Below are 23,744 nucleotides of genomic sequence, written 5' to 3'. Positions count from 1 at the left end.
TTTGCAAGCTGAGAAGGACATTTTGTTCTTATAATGTATATCTAAACAGCTCCTGTCTTATAATGGTGACTTTCTAACAGCATATACTTGCACATAAAACACATTATAGCTCTTTACTGATATTATCAGCAAAGTCCTAGAGGTAATTCATAAGGCTTGATAAATTACTTTCAGCATGATTTCTTAGTAGTGTATTAGTATTATTTGATTTTATTAATTTAATATTAGCTTCCTCCAATAAAAAAGAATGTGTTGACTTTTATGGGTCATATTTGTGCTCAGATTTTTCATAACAAAATATACAGTTAGAAATATACAGCTTTTTTTCTCCTGGAGCTTCCTTTAAATGATACTTATGTTCAATAAGAAAAGGAAATAAGTTCTACAGCAGTAACAGAAAAAAAGATTAGAAAGTACTCCAGCAATTTTATGAGTTTGATTTAAATAATAAAATGGGCATTAGTAATATTGGTATTGGACTATCAAAAGTAAAAAGTGATTTCAGCAGTGCTAAGACAATGCTATACAGAGCGCTGTGTGTTAGACCAGATTCTGATATATAATATATTATATACCAGAGTCTCAGCTGAAACTGTTAACTTGGGAGTTTTGAGTACTGAAAATAGAAAAAATGGAAAATTTGAATGAAAACAATCTAGCAGTTAGTAGATTGTCAGTTACCTTTAATCCCTGAAGTTAAGGAGTTAGGTGAGTGTGTTTGTCCCTCTCTTCTGGGTGAGAGCGGGGGCGGGGGGGACACTCCCTGCTGGTAGGTGAAAGCGACTGGGCAGGGTACTGTTTGTGCATTAAGTGAATATATTGTGAGTGTGTTGGGGGATAAGCGGGTGTTGGATGTGAACCCTCTGCTGCACTGAAGAAGGGGGTGCTGTGAGCTCAAGGGCACTGGGAGCAACTACTATAGTGGCTATCAGGCTCGCCTTGCTGATTGTTTGTCAGCTGGAGGAGGTTCCTCCCCTTCTGGATCAATAGAGTGTGGAAGACGGAAGATGGAATCGTTCATAGGGAAGGCAGGGGAAGGCAGTTTATTTTGTGGTGTCAGGAAATGAAAGATACGGGAGGCAAGGGGGAAACCGTTCGCAGGGAACGCTACCTTGATATTTAGTACAGGCTTCATGTTCTGCCTCCTGTACACATTCATTTACCTGGTCAGCAGATCTGTGGAGCCCTGGTTTTAGGATGCTGCTTCTAAATGTTCAATATCTAATTACCAGATCTAATATCTGTAATGAGGCTTGCCTTGTTGCTGATTTGATTCTTGAAGAAAAGGCTGGTCTGGCTTGCATCACTGAGACCTGGCTGGACCTAGAGGGAGGTGTTCTCTCAGAAATGTGCCCAGCGAGTTATCAAGTATGGCACTAGTCTAGATCAGGGGTCTCCAAACTTGACAACTTTAAGACTTGTGGACTTCAACTCCCAGAATTCCTCAGCCAGCAAAGTCCACAAGTCTTAAAGTTGCCAAGGTTGGAGACCCCCTGGTCTAGATCTCAGGGCTGGGGGTAGAGGAGAGTGGCTGTTGTTAATCAAAAATCTCTGGCTGCCTTCAGGTCCGTGGCTCCACACGTGCCCGGCTATGAGACCCTTTTTTAAAAAGTTGGGCTCAAGGGATCATGTGAGTCTGCTGCTGCTGTACCAGTCTCCCTGCTGTGTGATAGCTCCACTCACTTCAGAGCTGGCAGTGGAGTTCCCCAAACTTACAGTTTTGGGAGACTTCAACCTGCCATCCCTAGAGGTAGGGGTCGGAGGTTGCCCAGGATTTCATAGAAACCATGATTTCCTATTCCAGTTTATCTAGGTCCCAACTAGGAATAATGGTCACATACCTTGTTTGGTGTTCTTATTGGAGCAGTGGAATTGGTGGACCTCTCTTTGGTCCTCCTGTCATGGTTAGATCACAGTCTGGTGGCAATGAACTTCTTGAGAGCTGCAGGGAGCAGGACCTATTAGATTGGTCCGCCCCCTGGGTGACTAATGGACCTGGTTGGGTTCCAGAAGGATCTGGGGATTATAACTGTGAATCTGCTGCACAATCCTGCCGAGTTCTTAATCACTGCTTGGAATAGGAAGGTGACTGAGGGTCTGGATAGGATAGAGCCCATGTGACATCTCCTCACCCACAGTTCTTTTTGTAGACTTCATTATCCTATTTTTTCATGGATAATATAGTCCATGGTATATGGAAGAACTGAGAGGAATGAAATGGATGAAAAGATGTCTAGAGAGCCACTGGTGGAAGACAAGGAATGAACTCGATTGAATGGGTAATAGCTGCTATTAAGGCCTGTCTCAATATGAGGGTAGTACATCTATTCTTGTTCTACTTGCTTTTGACCTCTCGGCAGCCTTCGATACCATCTAACATAGTCTCCTCCTGAAGCAGCTTCGGTGGTTGGGAGTGAGATGGCTTGATACTTTCCTAGTTCGTTTCCTTCTTTTGTGACTAGTCTTTTTTGGTGTAGATAGGTGGCAAGAAATAAAGCCCTCGTCTACTGCTTTGTGGAGCCCACAGGGGATGGATGGGGAGCAACAGGCTGAAACTGAATTCTGGCAAGACCAAGTGGCTCTGGTTTGGTCCATGGAGAATTGCCACTTATGGTCTTGGATGGGGTAGCACTGCCACAAATAGACCCAATGTGTAATCTAGGGATTCTCCTGGACTGAGGACTCCTGCTTGAGGAGCAGGTGACAGTTGTGGCCAGTAGGACCTTTGCACAATTGTGGGTTGTGTGCCAGTTATGCCCTTTCCTTGATAAACAATCCCTACTCCTGGTCACTCATCCCCTAGTTATCTCCTGTCTTGACTAGTGCAGTGTGCTCTACAGCCGACATGGTTTTATGCAGCACATGTCACCTCTCCTACAAGAGCTGCTGCATAGACTGCCAATTTGCTTTTGGGTGCAATTCATGGTGCTGGTTATCAACTTTAAACGGATTGGGACAACTCTCTGTAGCCAAGTCGCTGCAGCCAACTCTCTACGGCTAACTCACCACTGACAACTCACCACCGCCAACTTATCGGGAGACAATTCACCACAGCTAACTTACTGCAGGACAATTGAACAATTCAATTTAATAATATAAAATAAAATAAAAAGTTATTTTAATTTTTGTCATTCACATTTCATTTTGTCCCTCCTTTTGCATCCTTTCTTTAATGGTTATGTTCCACCATTTCTTTGATATTACCATAACTCTTGTCCCACAATGAGTTGGCCATGGCTATTTGTCCCGTAGTGAGTTAGCCACAGCAGGTTGGCTGTGGTGAGTTGGCTGTGGCAAATTGTCATAGACCCACCTTTAAAGCCCTTCATGACTTGGGACCAGATTATCTGGTTTCTTGCTGGTCACATCCATGTGACCCATTAAACCAAGGAGGCAAGAAATGTTGTGCATACTGTCCCTAAAGAGGTACAGCTGGTGAGACCCAGAAGAAGAGCCTTCTCAGTGGTGGCTCCTTCCCTTTGGAGTATCATCCCTTCAGTAATTACACTGGTCCCCATTTCGACACTCATTTGTAAGGCCCCGAATACTTGGTTTTGCCAGTGGTCCTGGGGAACCCAGAATGGAATGGAACCCATCAATTGGTTTGTTGGTAGCGGGGGGAAGGGTCATTATTTTTTTATGTATTTTTTGTTTTTACTGTGTGTTATTGCTTATAAGCTGTCTAGAATCACTGTGAGCGAGTAGGTGGCTATATGTATGTATGTATGCAGGCATGCATGCATTTATATGTGTGTGTATGTATGTATGTATGTATGTATGTATGTATGTATGTATAAAAATAAGGGTCAAGAAGGGAATATGAATATATTCTGTTCAACCAAATCAGAATCTCTGTTGTCAGATTTTATAAGGATATCTTACAAAAATGAAGAAATACTCTGGCCTATAGGTGGGAAAGCATGGATACAGGAGGGCAAATAATAAAAAATGATGCAAATTCACTCTTTTTGTTCTTGCATTATTTTTATACTTGCATTTATGTATAAAAAATAAATGTACTTGTATTGTGATACTAAATGCAAATCTACCTCCCGTTCTTGTGGGTGCTCATATGGAGAAAGACTGTACTCAAGTTTGCAAAATGATTTTTATCTACTGTATATGCTTCACATCAATAATTCAAGATTAATTGTGGGCTGGAATCCTAACAGTGCTCCTATGGAAAGACTCTAGTAGGATCTGGTGGGTACAGAACTTTATAATCATCTTTTAGAAACATTTGGTTATTTAGGCATTTTTCTCAAAAAAGCATGTATTATTCTGTAGTCTTCATTATCCTATTTTTTCATGAATAATATGTTCCCATCCTGTGTTGTTTAGAATGTGTTTGCTGGAAAGATCAAATTATTATTTGCATCTGGAGGATGCCATATTACTTAAGAAAAACACACAATGGAAAAACACTTAGTAGACTCATTTTGACACCTCCGTTCCCTAATGTGACAAAATCCTTTAAATCCAAACTTGTCTCAAATAATTTACAACCGGGAGACTAATATTTATGCAAGAGAAAAATATGAGACTCAGTGACCTTAGCCTAGCCTGACGTTTTTTCTAGAATTGCTATCCTTTGGGTAGAATGAATGCTGGCTGGATTGATCCAGTGAAGGGGAAGTTGAATGCTGAGCCTAACAGAACAAATATTTTGAGTCCTAAGAAAGTAGAAAGCATGAGAAAGAAATTCAGAACAACTTTGCCTTGATTGTGTTAGGTATATGTTGAAGTAGAGAGGGCCAATGACAGATTTTCAAAATTCTGTTGTAATACTCTTAAGTGCATTAAAGTACATCCCAAGACATCTAGTAAACCCTATTCATTGGACTTACCTATCTTGAACAACTAACATTAATTCACTATTAATCCAGATGACATCTTTAGCAAATTGCTCTTTTTGTATTTTCAATTGTTCTCCTTTTAAGCAAAATTTCAGCTCTAGTCCTAGTGTTATCAGGCAATGTTCCATTGAGGCATTCAGTAGTTTTTTTAGCTTACTATTGCAGCTTCTACATCTGTTGTTACTTTCTGTCTAATATAGTTTAATGTGAGTGATAAATCTGTTATTACTTCCTCTCCAGTTTCATTGAGTAAAATTAATGAAATGTCTCTTAACTATTAAGGTTCTGTTTTATTCAGACATAGGCCTTTAATCACTGCTTTCCGTTTATTATTTGCAGTATTTCTTTTATAGCAAATTAATATTATTCCAATATAATTTTAAAAAAAGGAAAGGCATTGAATCATTATATTTAGTCCCATGAAGACTAGAAAATACCTTACTTAAAGACAGAAAGCTGCTACTTGAGGTTACAAAGTATCTTTGGTGAATTATACTGACTGAAATTCTATATTTGTTTACTTTGAAATAACTACTATCTATTTTATTGGAATCTAGTGCCAATTATCTATCTTATCTATCATCCATCCATCCATCATTCTATCTATCTATCTATCTATCATCTATCTATCTATCTATCTATCTATCTATCTATCTATCTATCTATCATCTGTACATTTACTACATTACTAGTGTTATATTTAGTCCCATGAAGACTAGAAAATACCTTACTTAAAGACAGAAAGCTGCTACTTGAGGTTACAAAGGATCTTTGATGAATTGTACTGACTGAAATTCTATATTTGTTTACTTTGAAATAACTACTATCTATTTTATTGGAATCTAGTGCCAGTTATCTATCTTATCTATCATCTATCCATCCATCCATCATTTTGCCTATTTCTTGCTCTGGATATTCTAAGACTATCAGTACTATTGTGGAAATACCGGGATTACTGATTAATATATATTTTACCTTATAGGAAAGAGTATAATTTTGCTTGTTTTTCTGTAAATACTGTGGCAAACCAGGCTTTAAATTAGAAATGAGACTTCCTCTCCCTAGCTTAACATCACCCCCCTATGTAGTGATAGCTAGTGAAATCAGATTGAATCAGTTGACAGAAAAGTATTCTTCAGTTGAATGTATTTCTTTTCCTTGCAGTTCATGAAAGAAGTTGATGATTTTCTGTAGCAGATTTCAGGGTACAAGGAATTTCAGGGAGGACAACAAAAGTCCACAATATTTTTATTGTCTTCAAAGCTCTTTAGAGCACAAATCGCCTGATTCAATTTAATACCTTGAATTGCCCTGGAGAATTGATCAGATTTTATTCTTTCTGAATAATGTTATATTACATTTTCTTTATTAGTTTATTTTAGTGTATTTGAAAAAAGTATAACCATTCAGGGGATTTTCTCTTTCCTTCTTTCAAAACATATGGCAACCTTCCTCTAAGCTTCCTGAGACATAAAGTGTAAAAGTGTTCTTAACTGAGTTAAATCTTGGTAATTGTATGAATACAGCTTGATAATGGTATGGTAGAATTTGCCACTGTCCTTTTCTGATTTTTTCCTTCAAATTCTATTTTACAACCCTGAAATTTCTTGAAGGGTTTCCATCCAAGTGTTAACCTGGCCCAAATAAAGTATACTACAACTTTATTAAACCATAAATAGATTGTGTGTGGCTTCTGATCCAAATTTGGCAATTTCCAAAAATAGCAACACTATATGACTAACTTTTCTTTCTCCTTCAAAAATGGTAACTTAAATGGTAGTTTGAAAAAAGTGGCATCTGTAGAGAGTGCTAAAAAAGATCAAGATTACATTTGTGGCAATATGATGGGAGCCCTGTTCCTTTTGTATATGTGACGCTATATTAGGGGTAGAACTTCTATCATGCTGCCATGGTCACAATCTTGACTTTTGGGGTACTCTATATGGATGCCGCTGACAGAAAACAACATAATCTCAAACATTTGAAAATTCTTAATCTGAATGTTTTACTTTTAATGCATTTTGACATAAGCGATACAAGTGTGGATTTGATATTTTTAACCGTGGTCACATTTGCCAAACTGTATTTAGTATGGTACAAAACAAATTATTGATATTGTAATTCCCAGAATTCCTAGATAGGATAGCCCTCCAAAAATTACAAGGCTTCTGAAGAATGACAAGCTTGGAGATATTGCAATTGCACTAAGCAACATGTTTTCATTTATTGAAATATATTCAGTGCTTTGATCTAGTGACCTTCAAAATCTGAAATAATCTCATTTGCATCAATACTGCTTATCACAGAACATAGCTTGATTGCTAAGGCTTTTGACTTTACTGCTAAAGTCTATCAATCCAAACTCCCCACTCCATGTGTTTATATTCAATTACAAAATACATCAAAATAAAATACCCTTTTCACCTTTTATGTTAACACAGACAGCTAGTTATAAGCATTTTGCTCTCTCTTGTTTTACCTGAATGTTACACTTCGACACCGAGTCTACCAGCATAATTTGGGAATTCAGCTCCACATTCTGAATAGGAGCTCATTGCTGATAATTCCGCATGCTTTCTTAGGCTAAAACAGTATAGACAGTTCAAAACGTACTTTCAATTGGTTTGAGAAGAATTAAGTCATGATAATAAGCAAACGGCTTATTATAGGCTAATATTTACAGGGACTGGTCTGATGTTTACTGTTTTTAAGAACAGAGATGGCACAGTTACACATATTATCTATTGCTTCTACACATTCTACAGCTAGTTCCTGTGTCTGTTCTGGTAACTGGTTTAACAAGCAACAGTTACTGTTGTGATTTAATTATTTGTACTGTGTTTGAATTTTTTCCTGCCTCATGGTTTCTTTTTCTATCTGGGGAGGGGGGTCTTCCTTCACTGATTCAGTGGTATCTGGCACTGTTCTTTTGGGGTGTACTTCCAAGAGGCAGGATGCAAGCTCGGTACTGATTTTTTTTGCTGCCTTTCTGGGGACATGTGACCTTTCCTTAAATCTGGATGATTTCCTTAGGATATCTTGTGAGGTGAGCGAGACCAGCTGGTATCTTTAAGTGGTGTAAATGGATCTAAGGATTGCTTCTCCTGGATGTGCTCTTTCTGGAGAGCTTAAATGACCTCTCTGCTAAAGGGTTTCACTTTATGAGCAAGAGTTGGCTGCTGATAGTTATCATTGCATTTTAACTATTTTAATTCATCAAGGTAACTCTGGCTTGATTGGTATTTAGGGCAGCTTTTTGCAAGCAAAGAAGCTTTTTGTATTTTTGTATAGGTAATCCTTGATGTACAACAGTTCATTTAGTGACCATTCAAAGTTACAATGACACTGAAAAAGTGACTTATGACCGTTTTTCACACTTTTAACCGTTGTAGCATCCCCTCTGTAATGAGAGGCCAGGCAAGGAGATGCGTCCCTTGATGTGAGTGATGTCGAATTGGCCACCCCCACCCAGTCACATGACCACCAAGCCATGACCACTAGCTAAGCCATGCCCACAGAACTGGTTGTTAAAAAGTTTGCATCCCACCCCTGTATAAAACCCTATAAAGGTAGTGCTGGCCCACCTGAAAATCATCATGGATACGCTGTTAGACTCCTTGCAATTTGCCCACCAAGCAAATAGATTGATAGATGATGCTGTTAATATGGCTCTGCACTACATCCTATAACATCTTGAATCTCCAAAGATCTATGCAAGGGTCCTCTTTGTAAACTTCAGCTCAGCATTCAATGCCATCATTCCAGATATTCTTCTAACTAAACTAAATCAGCTAGCTGTACCTGACCATACTTGTAACTGGATCATAAGCTTCCTATTAAACAGGAAGCAGCAAGTGAAGCTAGGCAGAATCACATCTGATACCTGTACAATTAGCACAGGGGGCCCCCAGGGCTGTGTGCTCTCTCCACTTCTCTATGTATACCAATGGTTACATCACAAAAGATCCCTCTGTTAAACTACTGAAGTTTGCAGATGATACAACATTGATTGTTCATTCGAGACAACAACGAATCCTCCTACAGACGGAAGGTTGAACAACTAGCCTTGTGGTGCGACCAGAACAATCTTGAACTAAACACACTCAAAACCATAGAAATGGTGGTAGATTTCAGGAGAAACCCTCCCCTACTATCACCTCTTACAATACTAGACAACACAGTATCAACCATAGAGACCTTCAAGTTTCTAGATTCTATCATATCTCAAGACTTAAAATGGACACCTAACATCAAAAACGTCATTAAAAAAACACAACAAAGAATGTTCTTTCTTCACCAACTCAGAAAGCTCAGATTGTCCAAGGAGCTGTTGATTCAGTTCTACAGAGGAATTATTGAGTCTGTCATCTGCACCTCTATAACTGTTTGGTTTGGCTCTGCAACCAAACAAGACAGACACAGACTCCTACGGATAATGAGAACTGCAGAAAAAACAGTTGCTACCAACCTGCCTTCCATTGAGAATCTGTATACTGCACAAGTCAAAAAGAGGGCTGTGAAAATATCTACAGACCCCTCACATCCTGGACATAAATTGTCTCAGCTTCTACCCTCAAAGCAATGTTATAGAGCATTGCAAACCAGAACAACTAGACCCAAGGACAGTTTTTTCCTATGCCATCACTCTGCTAAACAACTAATTCCCACATCACTGTCAAACTATTTACTAAGACTGTTATTACTATTCTTCTTCTCATCCTTCCTATTACCCATCTCCTCCTACTTATGACTATAACCTTGTTGCTTATATTGTTTTATTTAATTTCCTAGTATGATTTGATTGCTTATTTAGTATCCTATGACTATCACTAAGTGTTGCATCTTATGATTCTTGATGAATGTATTTTTATGTATACTGAGAGCTTATGCACTGAAGACAAATTCCTTGTGTGTCCAATCACACTTGAACCAATGAAGATTTCTAAATTCTAAAATAAGCACAAGCGCAACTGGTTATTCTTCAATTTCATGTTAAGGTTACACACACACACACACACACACTTTCTGGAAAAACAAATAAGAGCTTATCTACCCATAATATCTATGCATGTCACAGCTTTATTTATAGTCAGTCCACTATAAAGGTAGTCTATATTTTGTTAAGTAGTTTTACAGTAGTGATTTCAATCTTCTCACACATATTAATGAATTAGGACCTAAGATCCAGCTTGTTAAGACACCAGAGTTCCCTGCCTTAGTCATGAAAACCATTTGAATGACTGGGCCAGTCAACTTTCTCTCAGCCCAACTGACATCATAGTGCTATTGTGGGAAAATTAAGAGGAGGAAGATATGATGGATATGTTCACCGCCTTGAGTTATTTGTTAAAATAATAAAGGTGGGATATAAATAAATGAATGAATAATTAATGTGTCATTCATGATATGGTGATAACATAATCAGGGGACAGCGTCTGTTTGGCTTCTATTATCTAATTAAGATTGCTCATGAAATACTTTTGGGTGTTGCTAATTGAAGACATCACAGCTACCCACATCCTCTATTTTTGGGGTGCTTGGGGGCTGGGATGACATTTACAAGAGTTATGACAGTTTATTTCTACTCCAGTAATAGAAAGAAGGTGACTTCCTGTGATTTTGCAGGCCTATTTTCAGAAATAGTCCAAGTGGGTGCAAACCAGAGGTGGTATTCAGCAGGTTCTGACCAATTCTAGAGAAGCAGTAGCGGAACCAGCAAATACCACCTCTGACTGGAGATTTTACAGTATCCTTCCCCTGCCATGCCCACCAAGCCACACCCACAGAACCAGCAGTAAAAAAACTTTGAATCCCACCATTGGTGCAAACCTGTTCTGCACCAGTAATCTCTGCCTTGGGCAGCTTGAAAGAGGCCAAATCTTTGGTCCATGATGTGTATGTGCAATTACAAAATCTTGCCTGTCACATATTGGGAGTATTTGGTGATGTGTTTTTTTTTTCCTGCCAGGGCTGACCTTGGGTTGGACAGGAAGAAAAGGCAGGAGAATCTACCAATCATTGCCTTAAATTGTTCTGCAATAAAGCTGTATGAACAGGACCACTCATATGCTTCATTACCAATGAAAATTAGAGTTCAGCCATCAAGACAGTACAAATTATGATGGCATATTTTCTGTTGATTCAAGGACTGGAAGAATGCAGCTGCTAAGAGTTAATTTTTAAACAGTTAAAAAAAAATCTGATGTTTACATTGGAGTGGGTAACTTTCTGCATTTGTTTAGCACTGCTTACAAATGATTTAGGCCAGGGGTCCCCAACTCCTGGGCCATGGTCACGGCCATTTTGAAACTGGTCCACAAGAGAAATGGGCAAGCACGCGTACATGAAGCTCCACTTGCGCGAGTGGAGGGTGCTTGCATTTGTGAGTGGTGGGATTCAAATTTTTTTACTACCGGTTCGGTGGGCATGGCTTGTTGAGCATGGCAGGGGAAGGATACTGTAAAATCTCCAGTCAGAGGTGGTATTTGCCGGTTCTCCGAACTACTCAAAATTTCCGCTATCAGTTCTCCAGAACTGGTCAGAACCTGCTGAATATCACCTCTGGCATTTGTGTGTGAAGCTCCACTCACGTGAACAGAGGGTGCTTGAGTTCGCACGCAAGCACAAGCATTCTCGAACGAGTGGAGCTTTGCACACAAGTTCCATATGCACGAATGGAGGGTGTTCACATGCCACTCACACAAATGTAGCTGTGCATGCGTGTGCGCCTAATGGTCACATTTCCTCCCCAGGCTGGGCCACCCAGCTGGAAAGGTTGGGGACCACTGATTTAGACAAGGAGATAGAAGGGGGACTCATCAAATTTGCAGACACCGAGCTGGCAGGAAAGAGGCTCAAGACACAGAAGGATCCCAGCAGACTTGAATACTGAGCCAGCATTGTGCTGTAGCTGCCAAAAAAGCCAATGCCTAGGCTGCATTAACAGAAGGATAGAATCATGAAGTGTTAGTATCACTTTATAATGTCTTGATAAGATCACACTTGGAATATTGCATCCAGTTTTCATTGCCACAATACAAAAGCATGTTGAGACTTTAGAAAGAATCTCAGAAAAGAGCAACAAGATGACTAGGCTAAAACATATGAAGAACGGTTGCAATAATTGGGTATGTCTAGTAGTTTAACTAAAGAAAGGACTAGGGTGACATGATAGCAGTGTTCCAATATCTCAGGGCTTGCTACAGAGAGAAAGGAGTTAAGCTACTCTCTGAAGCACCTGAAGGCAGGACAAGAAGCAGTGGATGGAAATCAATCAAGGAGAGATCCAACCTAGAACTAAGGAGAAATTTCCTAATAGTTAGAACAATTCATTGGTGGAATGACTTGCCCCCAGAAGTTGTGGATGCTCCAACGCTGAAGGTTTTTAATAAGAGATTGGACAGCAATTTATCTGAAATTATGTAGAGTTTCCTGCTTGAGGAGGGGTTGGACTAGAACACCTTCAAGATCTTTTCCAAGTCTGTTATTTTGTTATTCTGCTGAGGTTCAAGTTGAATCATTCTGTCCTCAAATCTGAATCTGCAAGCTTAAATTGAATGATGCTCTCTTCAGATGTCCAGATCACACTGAATTTTGGCTGGTCTGCACATACTTATTAATACAGCACTGACTTGTTGATATAGTGTTTAAAAAGACCAGTGTAGAAAGAGTTGCATATTTCATGGTTCTCTTTAACAATAAATACTTGACTCTCTAGAAAGTGGCACATTAAAAGTTCTTACGATACTCTTTCTCCATTCTGCAAATATATGGAGTTATGTTATAAACTGACTGCCCTGAGAGAATTACTACACTGTAATATTCGTATGAATTAGCTCCGAGAATCAATCAGGCAGTAAGTGTAGATGACATAGAGCAGACGTGGCAAATACTGAACAGAAAGACTAATTAATGTAGTTTTATTTGTTACAGTCAAAGGGGAAAGACTGATTAATCATGGGATAAATGCCATTACAATATGATTTGTATGTTGTCCCTTCAGACTTGCAGATTTCTAAGTATATCTATATTGCTATGCCACAAGCTTGTACAAGGCAGAGAAATGAAAATTCCCCTCAAAAACAAAACAAAGAAAATCAAACTTCACTTTGGAACCATGGGTCGATTCTTTTGAAGCTAGTCCCTGCTTCATTATGCCCCCTCCAGTTTCAAAACAATAAAAGAAGTTTAAAGCAAAATTTTATGCTAAATCTTAAAATTCCACACATTTTTATTAATACGTGTCAAGATGTAATGCTACATAAAAAGGGATTTTGCCTATTGATTTCTTTCAATGCCAAGCAGGCTTGACATCTTGGTTTACACTGTTATTTGCAGCAATTTAAGTTCAGCAAATTTCAGCCATAGGGACCACATTTGCATTTCATGAACAGCTTTTGGTGAATACATTTTATACAATCACACTGTTCCATGAAAACAGCAGTGGCACTGGCAGCATTAAAGTGGCTGGTAAGGATGCCTCTTCCCAGGCCACCACATAGCAACCACTATGTTTCTAAGGACAAATAGCTCCTTTCTAAGCCTAAGCAACTGGATGAGAACATCAAAACATGTCTTGTTCAAGCCCTCTAATACCCATTAGTGTTAGAAACTGTTACCTCAATCATAGCCCTAATTATTAAGGTAATTAGAAGTTATAACACTGGCAATATTAAAGGGAGAACTCCTAAAGCCCATTAACAATGTTATTTTAAGTGATCTGGCTGTGAACTGTTCAAATCTCTAATTACATTATATGTCTATCTTAAAGGGTGATGCAATTAAGTGATGGGAGAGGGAATTAATGTATAGTGACTACTGTGCAACACTTGTAAGTACTATTTTCACAGAAAATCAGCTACAGTAATGTCATTAATGTCATTTAAAGCCTTTCTCATACTTAACGGTATACAGTATGGCATGAAAAAGAATTTAGTTCTTAATACATTTATACTTGTGTATATATCATCATAAATATTTCATATACAAATGAAATATGTTTACTACAATCAAGCCTTGCCTCCTGGACCAGTATTCCCTACACTATGGATTTATAAGCTAGCCTACTTGGAGGAAACAAGCCTATCCACAGCAAATATTTAACAATAAAGTTATCTGCATTATCTACAACTTATACATATTATATTACAGTACGCACAATGATAAAAGAGGCTACAATTTCCATAGCTTAGCTGTTAACGTTATGGATTTGTGTTGATCATTGGAGTAAGCTACTTACTTTATCAGTCTGACATAGAATACAAGGTAAAAAATTCTTATATCTTCTATTTTGTGTTTCTAAACTATATATCTTCAGGTACTGGCAATTTTTTAAAAAATCTTGCACATATAAATTAGCAAAAAATAGTAAAATTAAAGTTGACAGAAACACAACAATTATCAAGAATAATAATGAATAAAGTCCTAACCTGAGCTGTGTCCATAACATGATACTTTCTAAAACAAGATGCTCCTGAATATTTTTTCTTTCCATACATCTTTTCATACAGCTGAATTGGCTATTTATTTTCTTAGAGTATTGGACAACTGCAGTAAAATTTCCAAAATTCTTTAGGGACAATAAGTGAGGCACTACCTTGATGTGGGTTGTGGGACTTGTGTGCTCTGAGGAAGAGAAGAGGCTCAACCCAGGTCTGAGGAGAGTGTCTCTCCTATAAAACACATGGTGAAATATATCAGATCAGTCATCATCTGGGTCAACAAGGAGCACACTAGGCATTGGAGTTCCTGGGCATCTAGCAAAAAATGAACTACAGGACTCAGGACTGTTGACTGAGCAACCAAGGCCAGCAGCTATAGAACTACTGGAAGGGGAAAGGTGATTTACCTATCGCAAATATGCAGAGATTGAAAACAAATAAATAATGATCTGTTATATATTACAAATCAAGCCCAACAAAAAGGGAAAAAATGTGACAATTCTGGAAAGAACAGCATCTAGAATAAGAAATAACAGAACAAATTAATATTGATTTATAAGATAAGTATTCACAGAAACAGAATTGGAAGGAATTCAAAGATCTATGCAGGGAAAAGAAAGCAAAGCCTTGCCAGAAATAACACAGATTGTAGAGGCAAACTAAAGAAAGTTGGCACTAGAGCAAATCAGCATAGCTATTGAATTGTTTTCATTTGGAAATTAGGCACCCCCTCCTCTGCCTCAGAAAGAACAAAGTCCTCTAACTAAAGAAGTAGAAGAATTGAAACAAAGAATAAATGAGTATCTAAAACAGTATAGAAACAACAGAATAAGGTTGCCTGGATTGAAACTTGATTCAAAGAAACGGTTAGGACATACATTAAAAGATGCCAATGCTGTAATATCAAATATAAGCACCAGCTTACTCAAGAAAAAATAACCCAACTAATGTACAGCACAGCTGCAGTTATAACTGAACACCTGGGATGCAAAATCAACAAAGAAAAAAAGCCTATGGTGCACCAATCAAATGAAAAGATCAGGCTGGAAAATAAAATCAGCAAGCTGAGATCAGATGCAACCAAGCTAGAACATATGAAAGAAAAGAAGCTGAAGGACAAGAAAATCAAGGAATACCAAGTCAAGAAATATCACTTAGAAATAAGAAATAAGGAAGAACAAAGAAGCACTGGAAATAATAAAGCACCAAATAAAAGCTATAGCCCAGCAAATACTAGCCTGAATGGCAAATTATAGGCAGAATCGCCAATTTCAATCCAATCAGAAGCATGTCAGCCAATCCATAAATGGTGAGCTGCAATGAATCAGACAAGGAAAAACAGTGCAGTTCTGGATACAGATATGGCATAACCAAAAAAAATACAACAAGAACACAGCTTGGTTAAAGGAAGTAGCAAAGACTAAAAAAGAAGTTCAAATGAAAGAGCTTGTAATAACAGCAGAAGTAGTGAAGAAAAGAACAAGGATGGTAGATGAATTGTCTGAGTTTTGGTTGAAACATCTGACTGGTCTATGTACACTTGTTTCCAAGCAGTTTAACAACACACTACAAGGAAATGAAATTGAAGAGTGACTAACATCTGGCAAAGTCTACCTGCAAAAGATGCTGCACCAGGCAACTACAGGCCTATTACCTGCTCACCAACAAATTTCTAATTGCTAAATGATGAGACAATTGATGTAAATCAGCAGATCAGCTCCTAATTGGCAATATGATTTTGAAAAACTGCAAGAGAAGGAACATCAACTTCAACGTAGAATTGATTCATTACAAGAAATCATTTGACTCCTTGCCACATGATTCAATAATCAAGTGCTTAGAAATAACAGTAGAAACATCAGAAGCTTTGTGCAAAGATCAGTGGTACAATGAAAGACACAGTTGCTGGTCCATGGTGATAGAATGGGAAAAGTTAATATCCAGAGAGGAATAGTTCAAGAAGATTTGTTATCACCATTATTGTTTGTCATTGCAGTGATTCCTCTGTCAACAAAACTGAATAACTCGGGCCATGGCTATCAAACATCAAAAACTTCTGCCAGGCTATAACATCTCCTTCATATGGACAATCTGAAGCTATGTAGAAAAACACCATCTGAAATAGCATCACAGCTCAACACTGTCCAACCGTATATGCAACCAAGATATTACAATGGAGTTTAGCCTAGACAAATGTGCCATGCTCATCATCTAACATGGGAAAATAGTGAGACCTGAAGGAATCAAGATGCCGTATGGAAATAACATCAAAAGTCTTGATGAAGATGATCACTACAATTACCCTGGGCAGTTTTCAGGCTGACAAGATCAAGCACATTGAAGTCAAGAAAAAGGATAGAAATAAATGCATCAAGAAAGTGAAGAGCTTAAAGTCCAAACTCAATGGAGGAAAATACCATCAAAGCAATTAACATCTGGGCAATTCCAGTCACTAAATATATAGTGCTGTGATGGCGAACCTATGGCACGTGTGCCAGAAGTGGCATGCCATTTCTGCCGGTATGTGAGCCGTCAACCAGATCAGGTGCACTGAGCATGCACGCGCACCTCCCACCAGTCAGCTGATTGTCGGGTATCTGCCACGCATGCGCAGGGAGTGGGGGCATGGGGGAGATGCACACGCATGCACAAAGGCATGCGGCGCAGGGGCGTTGTGCGCAGGGGTGGGATTCAAATTTTTTAACAACTGGTTCTGTGGGTGTGGCTTAGTTGGTGGGCGTGTCTTGGTGGTCATGTGACCAGGTGGACGTGGCTTGATGGTCATGTCATTGGCTGGACATGGCCAACTCAATATCACTCACATCGAGGCACACATCTCCTTGCCTGACCTCTCATGACTGTGGGGATGCTGAACAGTCGTAAGTATGACGGTCATAAGTCATTTTTTTCAGTGCCATTGTAACTTTGAATGGTCACTCAACACAAGCAGAGTACCAGCAAAGGAGGGAAAAAAACCTCCAGAGAAGTTCCAGAGACAGGAAGTCTAGTCCTGCCAAGAATGTAATAAGAGTTAAGAGAGGCAGTTTCTTTTAGCAACACCAGAATGTTTCCTTCCTGCCTTCCTTACAGGATTAGGCCAGTAATTTCTTCTAACAACCGTTTCTCCAAACTGCTTAGAATGTTAACAACCGGTTCTAGCGAATAGGTGCAAACTGGTAGAATCCCACCCCTGGTTGTGCGCACATGCCTAAAGGTGTGTGGCATGCAGTGGGGTCACATGTACAGGGGGCAGGGGGTCGCGTGCACAGTTCATTATGGGTGCAGACATGCACACACTTTCGGCACGTGAGGTTAGCCGTCACTGACATAGTGGAATAGTTGACTGGACCAGAAGTTGGCTGGACCAGAAAAAATGACAATGAATTATGTCTTTCATCCATGCAACAATGTTGACAGACTCTACCTATCAAGGAAAATAGGTGGGCATGGAAAGTCGCAAGTATATCAGATGATTGAAGAAATAGAAAGGGCATTGGAAGAATATGTGAAGGACAGTGATGAAGATGCATTGAACTTACATACCAGGAAGGCTTACTGACTACTGGAAAGACAAAACTGACCTACAGGAAAAACCAATGAAGAACAGAAAGGAAATATGGGAAGACAAAGTATTACATGGCCAGTAGATTAAAAAAATAGCAAGCAAAGCAGATAATAACAAAATCTGGCAATGGCTAAGAGCAAGAAAGTTGAAGAAAGACACAGAGGGGCAAATTCTGGTTGCACAAGACCAAGCCTTAAGAATAAATAAATGCATGCAAACCCAGAATTGAGAAGAGAAAAAAGACAGCAAGTTCTGCCTCTGAAAAGCAGCTGAAAAAACAGTGGAGCACTTGGTTATTTGCCACAAAAGGATCACACAGTTGGACTACAAAAAATGGCATAACAAAATAGCAGCAATGGTACAGAAGAAGTTCTTGCCTGCAAGCAAGAACTGGTGGGGCAAGAAAAGTAATATAAAAATAAAATAATAGAAACTGAAGAAGCTAAAGTGCTCTATAACTTTAGAATTCAAGCTGAGAGGCACCTGCCACATAGCATCCCAGACTTAACAACTGGTGATAAAAAAAGACAAAAATGCCTGGATAGCGATAGCTGGAAACAGCAGAAGAGAAGAGAAAGAACTGGAGAAGGTTACAAAATACAAAGACCTGTAAATAGAATGACTGTGGCAAAAGACAGCAAAGGTAGTACCAATAGTAATTGGCACTTTGGGTTTAATGGTGGGATTATTATTTTTTTACTACAGGTACTGTGGGCGTGGCTTGGTGGGTGTAGCTTGGTGGGCGTGGCAGAGGAAGGATACTGTAAACTCTCCATTCCCTCCCCACCCCACTAACCTGATTTCCAGCTCCATTCTCCTGTGCAGGGCAACTAAAGAAGACCCAGCCGATCATCTGGGACTCAGGAGGCAGAGAATAGATGGGGGCAGGGCCAGTCAGGGGTGGTGTTCTGAACTACTCAAAATTTCTGCTACCAGCTCTCCAGAACTGGTCAGAACTGGCTGAATACCACCTCTGCTTGGGTGCAATCCCAAAACAACTGGAGCACCACTTGAACACCATCAGCATTGACAAAACCATCATGAGTCAATTGCAAAAGGCAGCTTTATTGAGAACATCTGAAATCCTATGACAATTTCTTTAACACTATCAAACATTCACATCTGCCTCTCTCAGGTTCTTGGGAAGGACTCAATAGAATAAAAGTGCCAAATCCAGTCTGAACATCTGGCTGACTGTGCAACAAACCATAAAGACAAAAAAGTTTGGATAGGGGACATGGTAGTACCTAGAGACAGCAGAACAGGAAAAAAAAAGAATGGAAGAAAGTAACCAAATACACATACAAATTTATTGGACTCCATTATGCCTGTATAGAAAAGGATTGCCTAATATAGCATTTAGCTGAAGATGTAAGAAATAAAAGACAATGCTTCCTTAAAACATGTGTTTTTATAATGTCCTATGCTTAGTAAATTTTGGGATAAAGTAGTATATAAATATAACTGCAACAAAAGTTAACATTTTCAGAGAATAATATTCAATATTATTCTGGTCTTGTCATTCAATAATATTGAATGACAAGACAATATTCATAGAATATTCATTCATAGAATAATTCATATTCATAGAATATGACAACTGGACAAGATGCATGCTCTTAGCCTACATAAAAAACTTACATTGCAATATTGGAAAGATAAATCTATGGCCTCCATTTACTCAATGGATTGAAGATTTGATTACGCATATTTTGTAGATTGCACGTAGATGTAAACTTTCTATGGATAAATACAGTATAATAAAATATGGGAATCACTTACACAAAAAACAGTAGGTTAAAAATCATAATAGCTATATGTGTATTAGAAAAGTATATGTGTCTGAATAATTATTACATTAGATTATTATATAGAGAGTTGTAATAGTTTTTACAATATATATTCATTGTTTTTTTCTGTTGGATTTTTCCCCTCATTTTTAAAGTACTACATATGTATATTTTCTATGTATGTATTTTTGTGTCTTGTTTCTTCTGTTTTTCTTTTTTTGTCACTGTCCAAAAAGCAATAAAATTATTTTTAAAAATTTCAATAAATTATAGAGATACTGGTATTGACAGAGAAATCTAAGACAGAGAGATCAGAGTGGTAACAAAAGATATCCTGTAGCTATGTCATCTTTCTCTGTTAATGGAGTTTAATTTTTTTGGTAAGAAAAAAAATAGAAAAAGCATTAACAGAAATACAGGATGTATTTCTGGGGTTGCCTAGACTCTCTTTAAAAATCTGAAAATGGCAGAACACTTGCATAATTCAAATATCATTGAAAGGTCAAAAGTATTTAGGGACACATTTGAATTCTAGAATTAATCAGAAACCATTATCCTAATATAAAATTGGAAGTATATTTATGGATTATTTCTCAAATTCATCAAAAACATAACATACATGCATGTATACATATGAATGCAATCTTCAGTTATATCTATTTGAAGCATCTATATTATTAGTCAACCCACTAGGTAAAAATACTGAGTAGATGTTCTTAATATATTATAAAATGAGCATATTATTATATGTATATCCTAAATTCATAAATTAATTTCCTTTGATAAAAGAAGGAATAACAGTATGGCCAACAATACTTCACCAATACAATTTTTAAAATATGTTCTCATATTTTTAAAAGTCTGCCAGATTGATGTGAATGGGCTGTGAATTGATTACAATTATATTTTTGTCCATTTTTGTACCTACTTTATATTATTAGACAACCCCAAAGAAAATCAGTATGAATGAAAAATAGATACTTGGAAATCAAAACTTGGAAAACAGCCAAAGCTATAAATCTGAAGGAAAAATGTGTTGTCATTTATCATATTTAATTTTAAGCAGGCAGACTTGAATATTTACATAGTTATGAATAGTTATATCACACCCTTTCATTGACGTATTGAACAGATAGAAAAAAGTCATTTGCTTTTCAGATGGTTAAGTTGGTTAACTAATAATCATTCATGCCTTTCTTCAGATTTTCTCTCTAGATTTTAGGATTTGGCTAAAAAACAGGGATATTAAATACCTATCTCACCAGATTGTTAACAGTAGGGTCTCTTAGTAATTCATTCTACCTTTTTCTTTCACCTTCTGGTTTTAAAAATAGAGATAATAATATCTTGCCCACAAGACTTTTGGGGGAACAAAATAAAAAGTAAATCTACTATACATGAATACATTCCAGATAAATAACCTGTAATTGCCAGTCTAAATGTTATCATTGTAGCACTGCTTACCAACTGATATTTTTACTAGAAACAGTTCTGTAAACCCAGTAAATGTATTGCCCTCTTATATTACTGTTATAATATAACTGTATTATATTAACAGCCCAATCATTTGATTATTCAAAGATAAGCTACCTTGAGTTCAATACAAATTATAAGAAATGAATGTGAATAAAATGCAGACCAAAATTACTGAAAATAATTATAGTAGCTGCTGCTAAAATAGCAGGCACATAATTTCTTTTTCTTCACACACACACACACACACACACACACACAGAGAGAGAGAGAGAGAGAGAGAGAGAGAGAGAGAATATGGAAGGAAACAAAACATTGCCATGTGACATTGTCATTAGTAACAAAAAATAAACATGCTAAGATGTATATTTTTACAAAAAAATATGAAGCATTACCTTCCACTTTTTTCCATCCCCACTTCATTTTATTAAAACACCTTATAGTTGTGGAGAAAATCAACATGATGACATCATTTTTCATTTCACTACCTGTTCCAGAAAAGAAAGGGGGAAAGGGCTGCTATCTCTCATAACAGCCAGTTCCAGCCTATGTCTTTGTATGACAAATGATATTGATGACTATGTTGGTAGAGGAAGAAGAGAAACAAGAAGCTTCCCCTCACTAATAGAATCCAGCCTTTGCAATGTTGATTCGCTGTCTTTTTAGAATAGCAATTGAGTTTCCTGACATTTGTTGTGGTACTGTCTGGCGGACCAAAGGCATTGTCTGGACAAGTAAATTTGGTGATGAATTAGCCAAAAGCATGGAATTTTGCTGAGATTTATCTTTTTGACTTATGCTCAATAAGTCTAAAGTTCTTCATGAATTGATAAATTCCAAGCTTTTATATAATTTAGCAGCACATTAACATATTTCAACTTTTCCCCCTCTTCCCATAATTATATTAATAGTAACTTGAATATTAGATCAGAATGAGACAGTTCTAGAACAAATCCAAATAATGCATGTAAAAATCCTCTCAAAATACATCTCCAGCATAAAAGAGCTGTTTTTGTTCAGTGTTTACTGTGGTGTCCCATGAATATGCAAAATAAGATTTTAATAAATAACTTGTCTGAGATGCTGAAGCATATTTAAACCTTCTTTTAAATACAGCCATTTATTTGTCATACAGAATATTCCACTTTAATATTTTATTGGTTCATGTAGATTATCAATATCAATTTTTATAAAATTCTTCAGATTTCTACCACAATTCATTTGACATTCAAAATACTTTCTACCATAATTCATTTGACATTTTCAAAGCTTAAATGTTTTGCATTATATTAGGGGTTTTAAATAATTCATAAAAATAAGCTGGTCTAGAGTATGGGTAACTTATCTGGCCTTGTATTCCAATAATAATAAGAATGATAATAAAAACCAACATGTTTAGATTGTGATTATCCCAAAGAAGAATTAATTTAAACATTCCCTTAAACTGCATATTAATCTGAATAATATTCAATCTAAAACATTCTTCCATATAAATTAATGGAAATGTATAGTCATCTATTTATATCAGTATGAACCTGCATTAAACAATTTGAAATATTTAATCAATCAGTGTTGTTCAATTTTATTATGGCCCTTAGCCAGCAAAGTAAGTGATATTTTCCTAGGAATTGTTATTGCAAGATATATGCATGAATCCATGGTTTACAGATTTTTAGACATCTTAGAATAGATCAGAGTTCCCCAACTTTTCCAGCTTTGTGGACCAGTGGTGGGGGGTGGGATGCTTCCACACAGCAGTAGAATTTGCATGAGTGATGGGCAAGCACGCCTGCTGCTCATACAAATGGAGTGCACATGCACACGCTCACTCACTGCTTGTGCAAGTGGAGATACAAGCACATGCTCACCCACCACTTCTGTGGCGCGGTTCCGAAAGGCTCAATGCCCAATTGTGGGCCTCAGCGTGGGGGTTGGGGACCCCTGCCTTAGACCATATTGCAAATATATTAAACCTATTCCACTTAATTGAATAACCTGTCACTTTATCAAACTATTGCATTAGATCCATAAATTTAGGTCAAGAAACTTGAGAATTATTAAGTCCCAAAATATGATTTGCATAGCGTATCAGTGCAATTTGTGTTCATTTCCAGCCTTCTTTCAACTCCATATGCCATTTGATGGTTTGATAAAGTAAGCCAGTGCTTCCAAAATGAAGTTAAATAAAAAAGGACATAAAATATATATTTCATTAGTTTGTTTGCAAGGCATCTTATTGGATTTAGAAATTAATTTGCTTATAATCATTTAAAATGTGTAGTGCAAATACCATATTTTAAATCTCGTAATAAAAACTTAGGGAGAAAACATTATTCTGAAAATATTCCAAAATTACATTATCAAATTTAACTTTTCAAAAATTTAAGGTGAACTATATCAAAAGCTTTTCCCAAGGCTACCATGGGAAATCAAAGTTTTTTCAACTGTGTTTTAAAATATTATTGAACACTATATTTTTATACATCCTGGTATGAGATATCTGGAGATTTATATAAGGAAAAAAAGAAAGCAGTGAGATAAAGCTGATAGAAGATGACATCTGTAATCATGTGAATAGAGTATAAATTTCGGGCATTCAGCCCATTAAGTGTCATTGTAA

The sequence above is a fragment of the Notechis scutatus genome, chromosome 5 (genome assembly GCF_049901735.1).
Source record: "Notechis scutatus isolate UNSWTSFEM ecotype Mainland chromosome 5, rNotScu1.2, whole genome shotgun sequence".
Lineage (NCBI taxonomy): Eukaryota > Metazoa > Chordata > Lepidosauria > Squamata > Elapidae > Notechis > Notechis scutatus.
This window is presented reverse-complemented; position numbering follows the sequence as displayed.